Source organism: Mobula birostris, chromosome 5 (genome assembly GCF_030028105.1).
Source record: "Mobula birostris isolate sMobBir1 chromosome 5, sMobBir1.hap1, whole genome shotgun sequence".
Classification (NCBI taxonomy): domain Eukaryota; kingdom Metazoa; phylum Chordata; class Chondrichthyes; order Myliobatiformes; family Myliobatidae; genus Mobula; species Mobula birostris.
Genome location: NC_092374.1, coordinates 185,235,865 through 185,253,783, shown reverse-complemented (window position 1 = coordinate 185,253,783; position 17,919 = coordinate 185,235,865).

The following is a 17,919-nucleotide window of genomic DNA, read 5'->3' as shown; positions in this document are numbered from 1 at the left end:
CGGCTCGGGACCACCCGAAGTGACAACTGGAGCCTTTCCACACGTCCACCGTCCTCCCCGTCTCTCCTCCGACTCTCCGTCAAAACTCCATCCACAGTCATATGAGACAGCATTATCATCCGAAAAACGATACATGAACACCCATTGGCTAATAGCACCCTGCTATCTGTATTAACCCAAGCAAATGTCCAGCTAGAGACTTTCTCAGCATTTAACATGACAAAGAAGCATTCCCAAATATAACATAACAAAGAAGCCATTTTAAATTTAACATATGAAAAAAGAAAGACCCCGTACACGTCAGTAGAAATTTCTGACTGCCTTTGGTGACTGACCAAATCTCCTCGAACTCCTAATGAACTATAGCTGCTGTCATGCCTGTTTGTAACAGCATCGATACGTTGGGACCAGGATAGAATCTCAAAGATGTTGAACCCAGATCTTGAAACTGATCCCTCAATGAGGACTGGTATGTGTTCCCTTCACTTCCCCTTCCTGAAGTCCACAATCAGTCCCTTGAACTTAGTGACGTTGAGAGCAAGGTTGTTACTGCAACTTCACTCAACCAGCTGATTTATCACCATCTGAATTTCTGTTAATAGTTGATTCATCAGCTACAGCTGAGTCTCAGTTTATAGTGTTTGAGCTGTGCTAGGCACATACAGTGGGTGCAGAGAGAGTAGATCAGTAGGCTAAGTACACATCTGTGAGATGTACCAGTGAGAAGGTGATGTTATTTCCACTCCACACTGACTGATTCAATCATTTCTTCACTAAAAACAGGATAAATAATCCAGTTCCAAAATCTGCAGACAAATCATCGCAAACTCTATAATGTCAACAACATCCACATCAGAAACTGGAAAAGGAAATGTGATTGTGTACGATCGTGAAATAAACATAGCATTCCAACAAGACAGAGGGTGACCACAGTTTAAAATTTTTGTGCGCTAGCAGCAAAAGATGTGTGCGTGCACAAACCTTAGAGGGAACATTGGTTGTGGGAACTTTTCAGTGATGGGGGAAGTGAAATCGAGTGAAGTTATCCCCTTTTGTTCAAGTGCCTGATAGCTGAGGGTGAATACTATTCCTGAACCAGATGGTGTGAGTGTTTAGGCTCCTGTACCTTTTCCTGATGGAAGCAGTGAAAAGAGAGCAGTGGGAGACCCTGACGGAAGCTGCTTTCCTGCGACAACATTTCATGTAGATGTGCTCAATGGTTGGAGGGACCTGTGATGGACCGGGCCGTATCCACTACTTTTTGTGGGATTTTCCATTCAAGGGCATGGGTGTTTCCATACCAGGCCATGATGCAACCAGTCATTATACTGGTATGTAGATAGTCGTACTGGAGAAGGGGTAGTACTGGATCTGATCATAGGGAATGAAGCTGGGCATATGGCTGCAGCATACATGGGTGGGCAATCTCAACAGTGATCATAACCCCGCAACTTTCATGGCAGTTTAGAGAAAGAAAGTGCATGGTCTTAAAGATGATGCGAAGGCTGATGGAGTTGTGGATAGTGTAGAAGGTTGTTGTAGGCTACAACAGGATGTAGATAGGATGCAAGCACTTGGGAAGGTCGAACTTAAAGGCAGAGTACAAGTTCAATGACAGAATTTTTAGTAGTGTGGAGGAACAGAAAGATTTTGGGGTTCCTCGATTGATGAGGTGTTTAAGATGGTATATGGGCTGTTGACCTTCATTAGTCGGGGGGTTGTGTTCAAGAGCTCAATGAAACTGGTGAGACCACATTTGGGGTAGTTTTCAGTTCTGGCCACATTATCTGAAAGATATGGATGTGTTGGAGAGTGGAGAGGAAATTTACCAGGAGGCTGTCTGGATGAGAAAGCAAAGCATGTCTTATGAGGATAGGCTGAGCGACCTAGGGTATTTCTCTTTGGAGAAAAAGAGGATGAGAGGTGACTTGATTGAGATAATTGTATCAGATAATATGGAGCATCAATAGAGTGAACATCCAGCACCTTTCTCCAGGTGGCAATGTCCAATACAAGAGGGCATACTCTTAATGTGATTGGAGGAGAATATAGCGGAGTGTCAGAGGTAGATGTTTTTTCACAGAGAGTAATGGTAAATGTCTGGAGTGCTCTGCTGGTGGTGATTGTGGCTGGTACGTTAGTGACATTTACAGACTCTCGAAGTGGGCTCCTGGATAAGTAAAGATGGGGGTTGGTTATCGGCAATGCAGGATGGAGGGTTTAGGCTGATCATTGAGTAGGTTTGTACGGGTCCGCACAACATCGTGATCTATATAGTGTTCTCTGTTCTACAAAGTAAATGACCTAATGTGAGGTAAGGTCCCCTTCAGTACGAATTGATGGGGTCTAGCAAAAGTAGACTGGGAGCAGCTGCTCGTAGATAAACCTACATTCAGTAGCCACTTCATTAAGCACACGTTTCTTGTTCGGGGTAGGTCTTTCCCTGCTGTAGCCCATTCACTTCATGGTTCACATACATGTTGTACACTCAGACATGCTCGTCTGCACACCACTGCATAACGTGTGGTTATTTGTGTTACTGTCAGAGTGAACCAGTCTGACCATTCTCCTCCGACCTCACTCATTAACAAGGTGTTAATGCCCACAGAACTGCTGCTCACCGGATGTGTTTATTTTTGTTTTTCATACTATTCCCTGTAAACTCTAGACATTGTTGTGCAGGAAAATCCTCGGCAGTTTTTGAGATAGTCAAGCTACCCTGTCTAGCACCAATCTCAGGGTCCACAGACTCCTTGCTTAATGGCATGGGTCCACAGCAGAAGAAAAGATTGAGAAGCCCTGCTCTGGACCATGTCTGCATGCTTTTATGAATTGGGTTGCTGCCACATGATCAGATTAATGAGCAGGTGTACCTAACAAAGTGGCCACTGAGTGTATACCCAACACTCTGTAAGATAGGGAGTGTTGAAAGTCAATGTGAAAGGTAAGTACAGTACAGAAAACACTAGAGATAAAGGGTTAAAGAAGGGTTGTTAAAGATTGATTGAAGCATTCAGCAGGAAAGGAATCCTGAAAATGGCAAAGGTCCTTCAGGAATATTGAATGTGTAGGTGTGGGTGGTATTTGCAAAAATTGGATGGACGTACAGAGGCCATGAAATAAAATCTGCAGACAAGATTAACAAAATTCTCAAGTCATTTTATAAGGATATTGAGAGCAAGAGGGCAACCAGACAAAGAGCAGAACCTGTTAGGGACCAAGGGGCCAATTGATGTTTAAGCAAGAGGACGTGGCAAAGTCTTGAATGAATACTACACATTTATATTCATGAAGGAGATATTTTATTTGCAGGTTTCAAAGAAGGGGACGGGGATATTTTACAGTATGTTAATATTAAAAATGATGAATGTATTAGATGGTTTAATACAAGATATAGGGAGGAAACTGCTGTGTCTGTGACAGAAATCTCTAAACGTCCACTGGCCACAGGTGAGAAGGTGCCAGTAGACTGGAGGACAGTGAATGTCGCAGATGTGTTCAGGAGAGAATCCTCAGGCTTGTGTGTATGGATGTTACTGGGAAAAACAATTTTAGAGACAGGATTAATCTCCACTTGGAAGGCAGAGGGTTCATTGGATATTGTCAGCATAGTTTTGCTGGTGGAAGATCCTATCTGGCTTTTATAAAGTAACAAGATATGTTCATGATAGTGTGGCTGATGTAGCCAATGTGATCTTCAATAAGGCATTTGACAAGGACCCATGTAGAAAGTTGGATAGACAGGCGGTGAAGAAGATATGTGGGACACTGGCCTTCATTAGTCAGGGTATAGAATACAGAGTGTGGAGGTCAGGGTACACCTTTATAAAACTTTGATTCAGCCACAGGTGGAGTTCTGTGTACAGTTCTGTTTGCCACACAACAGAAAGGCTGTGATACTTTGGGGACAATATAGAGGAGACTTACCGGGATGCTGCCTTCAATACAGCACCTCAGGTTTCAGCTTTGCATTGGTCAGATCCAAGCATACTTGGGTATAAATGCCATGAACACTGGCTGCTTGAGGTAGCAGCACAGTACATTACAAACATAAGTTCATGTAAAATTAACATAATATATTCATATTTTACACTTGTACAAAAACCAACAATGACACTAGTGTGAGAGTGAAAGAGAGATAGAAAAATTATTGTCTGAGGTAGTAACACACAAAATGCTGGTAGAACGCAGCAGGCCAGGCAGCATCTATAGGAAGAAGCATGGTCCATGTTTTGGGCCGAGACCCTTCGTCGGGACTAACTGAAAGAAATGATAGTAAGAGATTTGAAAGTAGGTGGGGGAAATCTGAAATGATAAGAAAAGGCAGGAGGGGGAGAGGTGAAGCTAAGAGCTGGAAAGGTGATTGGCAAAAAGGGTACACAGCTGGGGAAGGGAAAGGATCATGGGACGGGAGGCCTAGGGAGAAAGAAAGGGGATGGGACCACCAGAGGAAGATGGAGACCAGGCAAGGAGTTATTGTGAGAAGAACAGAGAGAGAGAAGAAAAAGGAGGGGGGGAGGAATAAATAAATTAAGGGATGGAGTGTGAAGGGAAGGAGGGGCATTAACGTAAGTTAGAGAAGTCGATGTTCATGCCATCAGGTTGGAGGCTACCCAGACGGAATATAAGGTGCTGTTCCTCCAACCTGAGTGTGGCTTCATCTTGACAGTAGAGGCCATGGATAGACATATCAGAATGGGAATGGGATGTGGAATTAAAATGTGTGGCCACTGGGAGATTCTGCTTTCTCTGGCAGACAGAGCATAGGTGTTCAGCAAAACGGTCTCCCAGTCTGCGTCGGGTCTCACCAATATATAAAAGGCCGCACCAGGAGCACCTGACGCAGTATATCATCCCAGCCGACTCACAGGTGAAGTGTCACCTCAGCTGGAAGGACTGTTCGGGGCCCTGAATGGTGGTGAGGGAGGAAGTGTAAGGGCATGTGTAACACTTGTTCCGCTTACAAGGATAAATGCCAGGAGGGAGATCACTGGGAAGGGATGGGGGGGGGATGAATGGACCAGGGAGTCGCGTAGGGAGTGATCTCTGTGGAAAGCAGAAGCGGCGGGGGGGGGGGAGGAAAAGACGTGCTTAGTGGTGGGATCCCATTGGACATTGGAGGTGGCGGAAGTTACGGAGAATTATATGTTGGACCCAGAGGCTGGTGGGATGGTAGGTGAGGACAAGGGGAATCCCATTCCTAGTGGAGTGGAAGGAGGATGGGGTGAGAGCAGATGCGCGTGAAATGGGAGAGATGCATTTGGGAGCAGAGTTGATGGTGGAGGAAGGGAAGCCCCTTTGTTTAAAAAAGTAAGGCATCTCCTTCATCCTGGAATGAAAAGCCTCATCCTGAGAGCAGATGCGGTGGAGACGGAGGAATTGCGAGAAGGGGATGGCATTTTTGCAAGAGACAGGGTGGGAAGAGGAATAGTCCAGGTAGCTGTGAGAGTCAGTAGGCTTATAGTAGACATCAGTAGATAAGCCGTCTCCAGAAATGGAGACAGAAAGATCAAGAAAGGGGAGGGAGGTGTCAGAAATGGACCAGGTAAATTTGAGGGCAGGGTGAAAGTTGGAGGCAAAGTTAATGAAGTCAACGAGCTCAGCATGCGTGCAGGAGGCAGCACCAATGCAGTCATCGATGTAGCGAGGGAAAAGAGGGGGACAGATCCCAGAATAGGTTTGGAACATGGACTGTTCCACAAAGCCAACAAAAAGGCAGGCATAGCTGGGACCCATAGGGGTGCCCATGGCTACATCTTTGGTTTGGAGGAAGTGGGAGGAGCCAAAGGAGAAATTATTAAGAGTAAGGACTAATTCCGCTGGACGGTAGTGTCTGAGGTAGTGTTAGGTTTTTCAGTTCAGTTCAAGAACCTGAGGGAAGTGGGGCAGAAACTGTTGTTAAAGTGAGGTGTGGGTCTTCAAAACTGTAGGCACGGGGCTAGCAACCTCATCCTGTAAAAACCCACTGCTACAGAAGCTCCAAAGTCCTCATCCCTGGGAGAGGAAGGATACACCAAGAAGGTAGACCACACCTGGGGACAACTTGACAGAGTGGCCCAGGACAGAGGACTCTGTCGAGCTGCTGTCGGCAGCCTCTGGCCCCGTACAGATGATTTGCTTAAGTAAGTCAGAAGATGGTGCCGACGAACAACACGGCCAACCATGACATCCTGCAGACGGTCCACAAAGTCAACTAAGTCAACTTTTTTTTTCACATTTGGTTCTACTACTGTTGGAGCCTGTGATCTATATTTTGGTGTTGTGTTGTTGGGTCTGTTGAGTGATCTTGCTTTTTACTGTCTCAGAGAGAGTTTGGTGAGGTTTCAAGTGTCACATACAGCCTCAAGACCAAGAAGCCTGGAGACGGGATTAATGAAGGGTCTTGGCCCAAATCATTAACTGTACTCCCTTCCATAGATGTTGCTAGGCCTGCTGAGTTCCTCCAGCATTTTGTGTGTGTTGCCCCAATTTAATCCTAGCCTAATTGCCAAGATCATCAAACAACTCAACCCAACTATTTATCACCTGAGCTACATATTTTCCGAGTTATTTCCATATACAAAGGTAGAGACAGCTCAGAAAGAACATTTGGGTTCATGGTTGGTACATTACATAGTGTGAACTTCAGAGAGGCCAAAGAAACAGACATTGCGCCGTTGACTCACATGACTGGTTTAGGTGATTCTCCCTTAAAATAGTCCCTTCGTTCGCCTTGCTCAGAACTCTGCCTTTTGCATGGGCTGCACCGAGTTCCGGAGCGTCCTTCCGCAGCCTGCGACCCTCGCAGCACTCCCTTTTGGACACCTCACCCTGCTGGGAGACCATTGAGTTTTGGGCAGACCAAAGGACATCTTTCATCAAATTAAAATTCTGTGGAACGGTGGGGAGTGGAGGCAGGGTCCCAAAGCTGGCTGATGGATGAGATACCAGATCATGCCACCGAGCTCTTTGGGTTCTCCCTGTTCCGTGCGGACAGGTCTAAAAATACTTTGGGAAGAGTAAAGCAGATGGCGTACACTTCAGGGTTAATAATGCCTGGTGCGACCCCCAGAATGTGCATGCACTCAAATCCTTTTGTTCCCTGGATTCGGAATACGTGGTGCTGCTGTGTAGACCTTTCTGGCTGCCCAGAGAGTTCATGGCTGTTATTATCATAGCTGTGAATATTCCGCCATAGGCTGATACTGTCCTGGCTCTCAGGGAACTGTACGATACCATCAGCACCCTGGAGATTGCACACCCGGAGGCTGCCTTCATCGTCACTGGTGACTGAAGTCTCTCCAAAGTTTTGTCAGCACATCCAAGTGAGCACACTAGGAGATAGCATACTTGATCATTGCTACTCTCCCGTCCGCAATGCTTACAAAGCGTTCTTTCACCATCTGTTTGGAAAACTGGATCACTCCACCATCTCTTTGCTGCCAAAGTACAAGCAGAAGCTGAAACAAAAGGCAGCCATAGTTAAAACCGTCCACTGTTGGTCCGAACAATCGGCCTCCATGCTGCAGGACTGCTTTGATGACGTCGAATGGAGTATCTTCCATGATGAGGATGTCTCTGAGTTCACGGAAGGGGTCACGAGTTTCATCCAGAAGTGCAACAAGGATGTTGCTTTTCAGAAACTGGTCAGGGTCTTCCTGAATCAGAAACCCTGGATCAACAGTTCCATGCGAGCTGCACTTGCCACGTGAGACAGAACTTACACTGCTGGTAATCAGCAGGAGATCATGAAATACAGCTACGATCTGCGCAAAGTCACCAAGGCAGTGAAACAACAATAGGGACAACATTCGGACTCACTCTCCACCAACAACACACGCAGCTTATGGCAAGGTCTGCACACCATCAGACTTTAAAGCTAAACACAGTGGAGTTTCCAACATCGCTGCCTCTCTCCTAGACGAGCTAACTCCTTTTTACGCTCAGTTCGATGTTGCCACCACTGAGCCCCTGAGGGGACCTACAGCTGATGTGACCGGTAGCTTGGTCATCTCTTAGGCTGAAGTACTCAGATGTTTCCAAAGAGCGGACAGTCGCAAGGCTGCAGGACCGTACTGCATCCCAGGGCAGGTATTCAGCATGTGCGCGGCACAACTGGCAGGTGTGTTTACAGACATTTTTAATCTCTCCCTCCTGTAGAGTGCCCTCCTGCTTCAAAACATCCACCATTGTCCTTGTACCTAAAAAGATCAAGGTAACATGTCTGAACAACTGACGTCCTGTCGCACTCACCACAGTAATAAGCAAATGCTTTGAGAGGCTGGTCAAGGACTACATCTTCAGCATGCTGCCACCCACACTGAACCCCCTACAATTCATTACCAACACCACCAATCGACAGATGACACAATAGGCACAGCTCTACACACCGTCCTTACACATCTGGAGAAAAGGGTTGCTTGTGTGAGAATGCTGTTCTTGGACTACAGTTCAGCATTCAACACCATAATTCTGTCTAGGCTCGAGAAGAAGCTCAGAGACCTCGGCCTCCACCCTGCCTTGTGCAGCTGGATCCTGGACTTCCTGTCAGATCGCTGGCAGGCGGTAAGAGTGGGCTGCCTCATCTCTGACCCTCGACACAGCAGCCCCTCAGGACTGTGTCCTAAGCTGCCCTCTTTACTCTTTGTATACCCATGACAGTGTCACCACCCACAGTTCAATCTGCTAATTAAATTTGCTGACAACACTACATTGATTAGCCTAATCTCAAATAACGAAGAGGCAGCCTACAGAGAGGAAGTCATCACCCTGACACAGTGGTGTCAAGAAAACAACCTCTCCCTCAATGTCCACAAAAACAAAGGAGCTGGTTGTGGACTACAGGAGGAATGGAGACAGGCTCACCCCTATTGGCATCAATGGATCTGGGGTTGTTCCTCTGCATACACATCACCAAGGATCTTGCGTCGTCTGTACATACCAGCTGTGTGGTGAAAAAGGCACAACAGTGCCTCTTTCACCTCAGACAGTTGAAAAAGTTTGGTATGGGTTCCCAAACCTTAAGAACTTTCTGCAGGGGCACAATTGAGAGCACCCTGACTGGCTGCATCACTGCCTGGTGTGGGAACTGTACGTCCCTCAATGGCAGGACTCTGCAGAGAGTGTTGCAGCCTCTGTAGATGTGAACTTCCCACTATTCAGGACACTTACAAAGACAGGTGTGTAAAAAGGTCCCGAAGGATCACTGGGGACCCAAGTCACACCAACCACAAACAGTTCCAGCTGCTACCACCTGGGAGATGGTACCACAGCATAAAAGCCAGGACCAACAGGCTCCCGGACAGCTTCTTCCACCAGGCCATCAGACGGATTAACTCATGCTGACACAATTGTATTTTTATGTTTTATTGTCTGTCCTGTGGTACATACTATATATAATAAATTACTATAAATTCCACATGTTAACTGAGACATAACATAAAGATTTTTACTCCTCGTGTACATGAAAGATGTAAGAAATAAAGTCGACTCAAGTCAATTTAATTCAAGAGTGTTATGGGTACATTTTACCAGCTACGGAGTGAAATTTTAAGGCACAATGCAGAGCAGAGTATCGCATCACGTGAATTTCTTAACTGAGGTCAGGGAGACAAACAGGATGGTCTCGGCCTGAAACGTTGACTGTTTATTCCCCATACAAAGATGTTCCAACTTGCTGAGTTTTTCCCATGTTCTAGGCTGGAGGCAGAGAAAAGCTCACGTGATGTAGTACTGGCTAATTGAGACATCAGACACACAAAATGCTGGAGGAACTCAGCAGGCCAGGCAGAGGGAGATTGTTTAAATTTAAGAGACTGGCAGAAGAAGACCTGAGAACTCGAGCAGGATTATAAACCGAAAATGATTCCGTAATGTACGTCACAGACCATTAAGAGTTTCAAAAACAAGTACGAAAACTTTAAAATCAATTCTGAAAGCTACGGGAAGCCAATGCAGTCTGGGCAGGGCCGGATTAAGCTAGTGCGGGGCCTGTAGCATATGTTATAAAGGGGCCCTAAATTTTAAAAAATGCACCTAAGTATTAAAACATAAATTATTTACTTGCATAGTAAAGTAATTCAATTTTTTTTCATTTGCTATACAGCCAGATAATACAACAAATGTCTGACACTTCAGTAATAGTACTACTTACATGTAGGTATCAATTTCAAATGTCAAAAGTAACAAAACCACAATTTAAAAGTTTGATTTTCTAGATTTAGCATGAGCAAATTTGTTGATGATACTGGAAATGTCTATTTAGAAATATAGAAAACCTACAGCACAATACAGGCCCGACGGCCCAAAAAGTTGTGCCGAACATGTCTCTGCCCTAGAAATTACTAGGCTTACATATAGCCCTCTATTTCTCTGAGCTCCATGTACCTATCCAAAAGTCTCTTAAAAGACCCTATCGTATCCGCCTCCACCACCTTTGCCAGCAGCCCATTCCATGCACTCACCACTCTCTGAGTAAAAAAACTTAACCCTGACATCTCCTCTGTACCTACTCCCCAGCACCTTAAACCTGTGTCCTCTTGTGGCAACCACATCAGCCCTGGGAAAAAGCCTCTGACTATCCCCACGATCAATGCCTCTCATCATCTTATACACCTCTATCAGGTCACCGCTCATCCTCCGTCGCTCCAAGGAAAAAAGGCCGAGTTCACTCAACCTATTCTCAAAAGGCATGCTCCCCAATCCAGGCAACATCCTTGTAAATCTCCTCTGCACCCTTTCTATGGCTTCCACATCCTTCCTGTAGTGAGGTGACGAAAACTGAGCACAGTACTCCAAGTGGGGTCTGACCAGGGTCCTATAAAGCTGCAACATTACCTCTTGGCTCCTAAATTCAATTCCACGATTGATGAAGGCCAATACACCGTACGCCTTCTTAACCACAGAGTCAACCTGCGCAGCTGCTTTGAGCGTCCTATGGACTTGGACCCCAAGATCCCTCTGATCCTCCACATAGCCAAGAGTCTCACCATTAATACTATATTCTGCCATTACATTTGACCTACCAAAATGAACCACTTCACACTTATCTGGGTTGAACTCTATCTGCCACATCTCAGCCCAGTTTTGCATTCTATCAATGTCCCTCTGTAACCCCTAACAGCCCTCCACACTATCCACAACACCCCCAACCTTAGTGTCATCAGCAAACTTACTAACCTGTCCCTCCACTTCCTCATCCAGGTCATTTATAAAAATCACGAAGAGTAAGGGGCCCAGAACAGATCCCTGAGACACTCCACTGGTGACCGACCTCCATGCAGAATATGACCCATCTACAACCACTCTTTGCCTTCTTTGGGCAAGCCAATTCTGGATCCACAAAGCAATGTCCCCTTGGATCCCATGCTTCCTTACTTTCTCAATAAGCCTTGCAAGGGGTACCTTATCAAATGCCTTGCTGAAATCCATATACACTACATCTACTGCTCTTCCTTCATCAATGTGTTTAGTCACATCCTCAAAAAATTCAATCAGGCTCGTAAGGCACGACCTCCCCTTGACAAAGCCGTGCAGAGTTTTCCTAATCATATTATACCTCTCCAAATGTTCATAAATCCTTCCTCTCAGGATTTTCTCCATCAACTTACCAACCACTGAGGTAAAACTCTCCGGTCTATAATTTCCTGGCCTATCTCTACACCCTTTCTTGAATAGAGGAACAACATCTGCAACCCTCCAATCCTTCAGAACCTCTCCTGTCCCCTTTGATGATGCAAAGGTCATCGCCAGAGGCTCAGCAATCTCCTCCCTCGCCTCCCACAGTAGCCTGGGGTACACCTCATCCGGTCCTGGCAACTTATCCAACTTGATGCTTTCCAAAAGCTCTAGCACATCCTCTTCCTTAATATCTACATACTCAAGCTTTTCAGTCTGCTGCAAGTCATCACTATTGTCACCAAGAGCCTTTTCCATAGTGAATACTGAAGTAAGGTATTCATTAAGTACCTCTGCTATTTCCTCCGGTTCCATACACACTTTCCCACTGTCACATTTGATAGGTCCTATTTCACACAGAGGTTCATGTTCAATGCTCATTAGTGTGAGATTGTTCAATCTGTTTTGACCCATGGCACTCCTTAGTTCATTTTTAATCTTTTTTCAGTTTTGAAAATGAGTGTTCTCCACTGCATTTGGTAACCATGAGTGACAAATAGAAGCACAACTTTGACAAACATCTGCAGATGTGCGGTGGACAGTAGCCGCATCGTGGCCTAGTATGTCAACACCAAAGCCCTGGAAAATAAAATCATACAAAAAGTAGTGGATACAGCCCAGTGCATCATGGGTAAAACCACTGAGCACATCTCCATGGAGTGTTGTCACAGGAAAACAGCATCCATTATGAAGGATACCCACACCAAGGACATGCTCTCTTCTGACATCAGGAAGAGGGTGCAGGAGCCTCAGGCCCACACCACAAGGTTCAGAAACAGTTACTAACCTTGAACCATTAGGCTCTTGAAGCTGGGGGCATAACCTCACTGAAATGCAGTAACCTCATCACTGAACTGTTCCCACAACCTCTGGACTCACTTTCAAGGACTCTTCATCTCATGTTCTTGATATTTATTTCTCATTTATTTATTTTTTCTTTATATTCGCAGTTTATTGTCACCAAATTTCCTGGCAGAGAATCTCGCCTGGTCCCTCAATACCAGTTCCATAGCAAAGAAAGCCCAGCAGCGTCTCTACTTTCTGCGAAGGCTGAGGAAAGTCCATCTCCCAGCACGCATCCTCATCATATTCTACAGGGGTTTTATTGAGAGCATCCTGAGCAGCTGCATTCCTGCCTGGTTTGGAAATTGCACCATCTCAGATCGCAAGACCCTGCAGCGGATAGTGAGGTCAACTGAGAAGATCATCGGGGTCTCTCTTCCCGCCATTACAGACATTTACACTACACGCTGCATCCGCAAAGCAAACAGCATTATGAATGACCCCACGCACACCTCATACAAACTCTTCTCCCTCCTGCCATCCGGTAAAGGCACCGAAGCATTCGGACTCTCACGACCAGACTATGTAATAGTTTCTTCCCCCAAGCCATCAGAGTCATCAATACCCAGAGCCTGGACTGACACCAACCTACTGCCCTCTACTGTGCCTATTGTCTTTATTATTTATTGTAATGCCTGCACTGTTTTGTGCACTTTATGCAGTCCTGGGTAGGTCTGTAGTTTAGTGTAGTTTTTTTTCTGGGTTGCTTTTACGTAGTTTTTGTACGGTTTCATGTAGCATCATAGTCCTGAACAACTTTGTCTCGTTTTTACTGTGCACTGTACCAGCAGTTATGGTCGAAATGACAATAAAAAGTGACCTCACTTGACCCCAGCAGCAAGGGTCGGGTCAGGGAGGCAGCTCCAGACAATAGGCCCCGATCCACGGCGGGGAAAGACCGGCCGCCCTCCGAGTTGCAGAAACATCTCACTGAATCTCCACCAGTCTCTTCACCTCTGCCTTTGGAAGGATTCAAGACCCCGACTGGTGTTGCAGTCTTTACCCGAACTGCAGCCCCCTATCTCCGGCCTCTCCCCACACCGCTCCGAGCGCACACCGTCCCGCCCTCTGACACTCCTCAGCCAATGAGAGCATGCTTCTCCCAGCGGTACTCGCTGATTGGCTGTATGTGTCTGAGGACGGGCTGCTACCGGGAGCCGGAGCTGTCAGTCTCAGTTTGTTCTCAGAATCAAAGGCGGTTCCCCAAAACTCAAAAGTGCAAAGTAAATTTTATTATCAGAATGAAACTAGGTTCACAGCTTTTAGGAAATGCATTGTTATGAACTCAATCCACAGTACTTTGTCAAAGAACAGAAGACTGATGGCTGAAGTCATTTATTTAAGTGTAAATGAATCGTCTACCCAAAACTCACTCTAACAATCGTGAGAATACGGGGAGAATGCCGATTTCACCAGACTGCAATTTACAAGCATTTAGTGCGGGCGGAGCCCGTAGCATATGCTACTTTTGTTACTAGGTTACTCCGGCCCTGAGTCTGGGAGTGAGAACTTCCCTCATACTGGTTTTGGTTAAACGTCTAGAAACAGTGTTCTGAATGAGCTGAATTTGTCAATAGGTTGCTTTGGAAGGCCAGTAAAAGTGCATTTCAGTAATCTAGTCTATTTGATATATAGGTGTGAATTAGTTTTTACATAATTATGTGGCAAAAATGTATCTGCAATATTTCTTAAGTGTGGTAATTGTGCTCTGCTCCCTTTCTTTATGTGGGATTTAAAATTCAAACCTGAACCAAGGATAACACCCAGGCTCGTTACGTCTCATTTTACAAAGGGAGCCATGTTCCCAAGTTTGTCGAGGAGTGTATCCCTTTTGACTTTGGGTATTTTTGGGTAGCAAAGGTATTTCAATTTTAACTTCAAAGTTAAGAGTCAAATTTATTATCAGGGTGCATACATGTCATCACATACAATCCTAAGAGTCTTTTTCCTGAGGGTATACTCAGCAACCTATAGAATCAGGATCAATGAAAGAGCAAGAGGATAGAAGACAACAAACTGTTTAAATGTATCTATAAATAAATAATGAGAGCTTGAAATAACAAGATAAAGAGTCCTGAAAGTGAGATCAGTTGTCATGGGAATATCTCAATAGATGAGTGTAGTTATCCTCTTCAGTTTAAGAGCCTGATGGTTGAGGGGTGGTAACTGCTCTTGAACCTGGTGGTTCGAGTCCTGAGGCTCCTGTACCTTCTACCTGATTGCAGCAGCAGGAAAGGAGCTTAAACTTGATGAAGCGTGCTGCTTGCCGCAGAGTTGTGCAGAACCAATTAAATTAGTTAAATGGCCAATTAATCGAACCACTTCTGCCAACACAATGTCCCTATCCTTTAATTTCCCTCACATTCATGTACTTAACTAAATATCTCTTAAAAGTCCCTACAGGCACTATGGCCTTCAATGTTGTGCCGAACATGTGGGCTACTCTAGAAACAGCTTTGAATTTCCCTAGCGCATAACCCTCCATTTTTCTAAGCTCCATTTACCTATCTAAGAGTCTGTTAGAAGACCCCATTGTATCGGCTTCCATCACCGCTGCTGGAAGTGCCCACTACTCTCTGTGTGAAACACTTACCCCTGACATCCCCTCTGTACCTACTTCCAAGCACCTTAAAAATATGCCCCCTCATATTAGCCATTTCAGCCCTGGGGAAAAAAGCCTCTAGCTATTCACATGATCAATGCCCCTCAACTTGTACACCTCTATCAGATCACCTCTCATTGTCCATCGCTCCAAGGAGAAAAGGCCAAGTTCACTCAACCTATTATCATAAGGCACACTCTCCAATCCAGGCAACATCCTTGTAAAATCCACCATGGTTTGAGATCACACCAGTATCAATTGTGTGAGATCTTGGTGGAAGAGCTTGTCAGGTCACAGATGAAGCACAGCTCACTGGAAATGCAGCCCCTGTGTACTCGGCTCCAGAATGCTGTTCTGCCCCAAACTGGGTTTATTGGTGTGCATGTGTGTGTGTGTGTGTGTATGAATGCTACCGCACACTGACGGGTTCTTCTGCCCAAGCCATCAGATGATGGCCCATATTGTCCAGGCTCACAGTCACCACCATTCCAAAACACTCCTGGAGGTAGGTTCGGACACCTCCCCATTCACAAAGACTCAGCTAAACCTCCACAGGTGCATTAAAAACCCACAGTCAGCATTCCAGGAATCAGCAGTGTACATCCCCACAACCTGTTTTCCCCTTTTTGCAATATCTATTTATGCTTGTAACTTATTTTGATTTTGATAACTTGTTCTGTACTGCTGCTGTCACACTATAAATATCATGAAATGCGTCAGTGACAATAAACCCGATTCTGAATTCCCATTATTTGGAGGGAGGAACGTATCCAACGCAGAGAACAAATTTCTCGTCACTGAACCTCCAGTCAAGATCCCAGTGAAAACTACTGGTTGCCTCCAGTTAGACTGTAAGACAAAGCAGAATTAGGCTGTTTGGCCTGTCAACTCTGCTCTGCCACTCACTCATGGCTGATTTATTATTGCTCCCAACCCCATTCTGCCTTCTCCCCATCTTTACTAATCAAAAACCTATCAGCCTCCGCTTTAAATACATAGCTGAGTTATTTATCTATTCACTTATTGACATTGTCGAATGAGCCCTACTGCCACTTCCAGTGATGCCGCCCAGCAATTCCCTGATTCAATCCTAGACTAATCACAGGACAAGTTACAATGACCAATTAACCTACCAACCGCTACGTCTCTGGATTGTGGGAGGAAACCACAGTGCCTGGAGGAAAGCCACGCGATCACGGGGAGAACGTATACACACTCTTAGGCAGCAGCTGGAATTGAAGACAGGTCACTGATTTTGTACGGCACTGAGCTGACCACTGTGTTAGCATGCCACCCTATTCCCACTCTTATTCCCATTCCCATTCCCATTCTCCTGCCTTCTCCTCACCCTTACCAATCAACAACTCTATTGTTAGGCTGTGGCTTCTGGTCCTAGACTCCCCCACTGTTGGAAATATCCTATAGTGGACACTTGAGACCTGACATGGATTGGGAGACCACTTCACCAAGCACCTACACTCCATCCACCAGAAAAAGCAGGATCTTCCGGTGGCCACACACCTCAATTCTACTTACCATTCCCATTCCAACATGTCAGTCAGCCTCTTCTACTGCCGTGCTGAGGTCACACTCAAGCTGGAGGAACAACACCTTATATTCTGTCTGGGTAGCCTCCTACCTGATGGCATGAATATCCATGTTGAATTTCTGGTAATTCCACCCCCCCCACTTCAAATTCCCTTTCCTGTTTCCCTCTCTCACTCATCTCCTTACCTGCCCATCACCTCCCTCTGGTGCTTCTTCCCCTTCCCTTTCTTCCATGGTCTTCTCCTAACAGTTTCCCCCTTCTCCAGCCCTCGATCTCCTAAGCCAGTCAGCTTCCCAGCTCTTTACTTCACCTACCCCCTCCCCAGTTTCACCTATCACCTATTACTTCTTCCTCCCTCCCCCAATCTTCTTGTTTTAACTTCTCATCCTTTTTTCCAGTCCTAATGAAGGGTCTCGGCCCAAAATGCTGACTGTTTACTTGTTTCCATAGATGCTGCCTGGCTTGCTGAGTTCTCCAGCATTTTGTGTGTGTTCCTTAGGAAATATTATCTCTACATCCACTCAGTCTTGGCCATTCAATATCCAATAGGTTTCAATGAGATCACCCCCCCCACCATCCCACATTCTTCTAAACTCCAGTGAGTGCAGTCCCAGAGCCATCAACCCCACACTACCCAAGTGTTCCGGTAGCCAGTTCCCAACGGTGTCTCCCACACTACCCAAGTGTTCCTGGTAGCCAGTTCTCAATTGTATCTCCCACACTACCCAAGTGTTCCAGTTCCAGTTTCCAGCGGTGTCTCCCACACTACCCAAGTGTTCCTGCTAGCCAGTTCCCAACGGTATCTCCCACACTAGCCAAGTGTTCCCGGTAGCCAGTTCCCAACAGTATCTCCCTCACTAGCCAAGTGTTCTGGTACACTTATGCCTTTGCCCACTGAATGAGGAAACATGCATCCCTTTGCTATTCCAAATGGTCAGTGACCACCTTTCACAACTGCTGGCCCCGTCTCAGCAAACTACCCAATGCTGTCTGGTACGAATCACACACACAAACTCACAACTACACATTTATATCTACCTCTCCAGCTCTTTGCTATGTTTCCTGCTGCTTTGTGATGCCATAGTCATTGGCCCAGGCAGATCGGAAATACACATGACCTCGGCTGCTCGAGGGTCAACAGCATATCACGGATCAGCCCTCAAATGATGTAACGGTGACTAAGTCACTGAAGAAGTTAGTGGATATGAAACTCTTTATTTATCAAAACAGTCTCTTTATATAATGTGATGAGATCCTATGGTTTATTCAA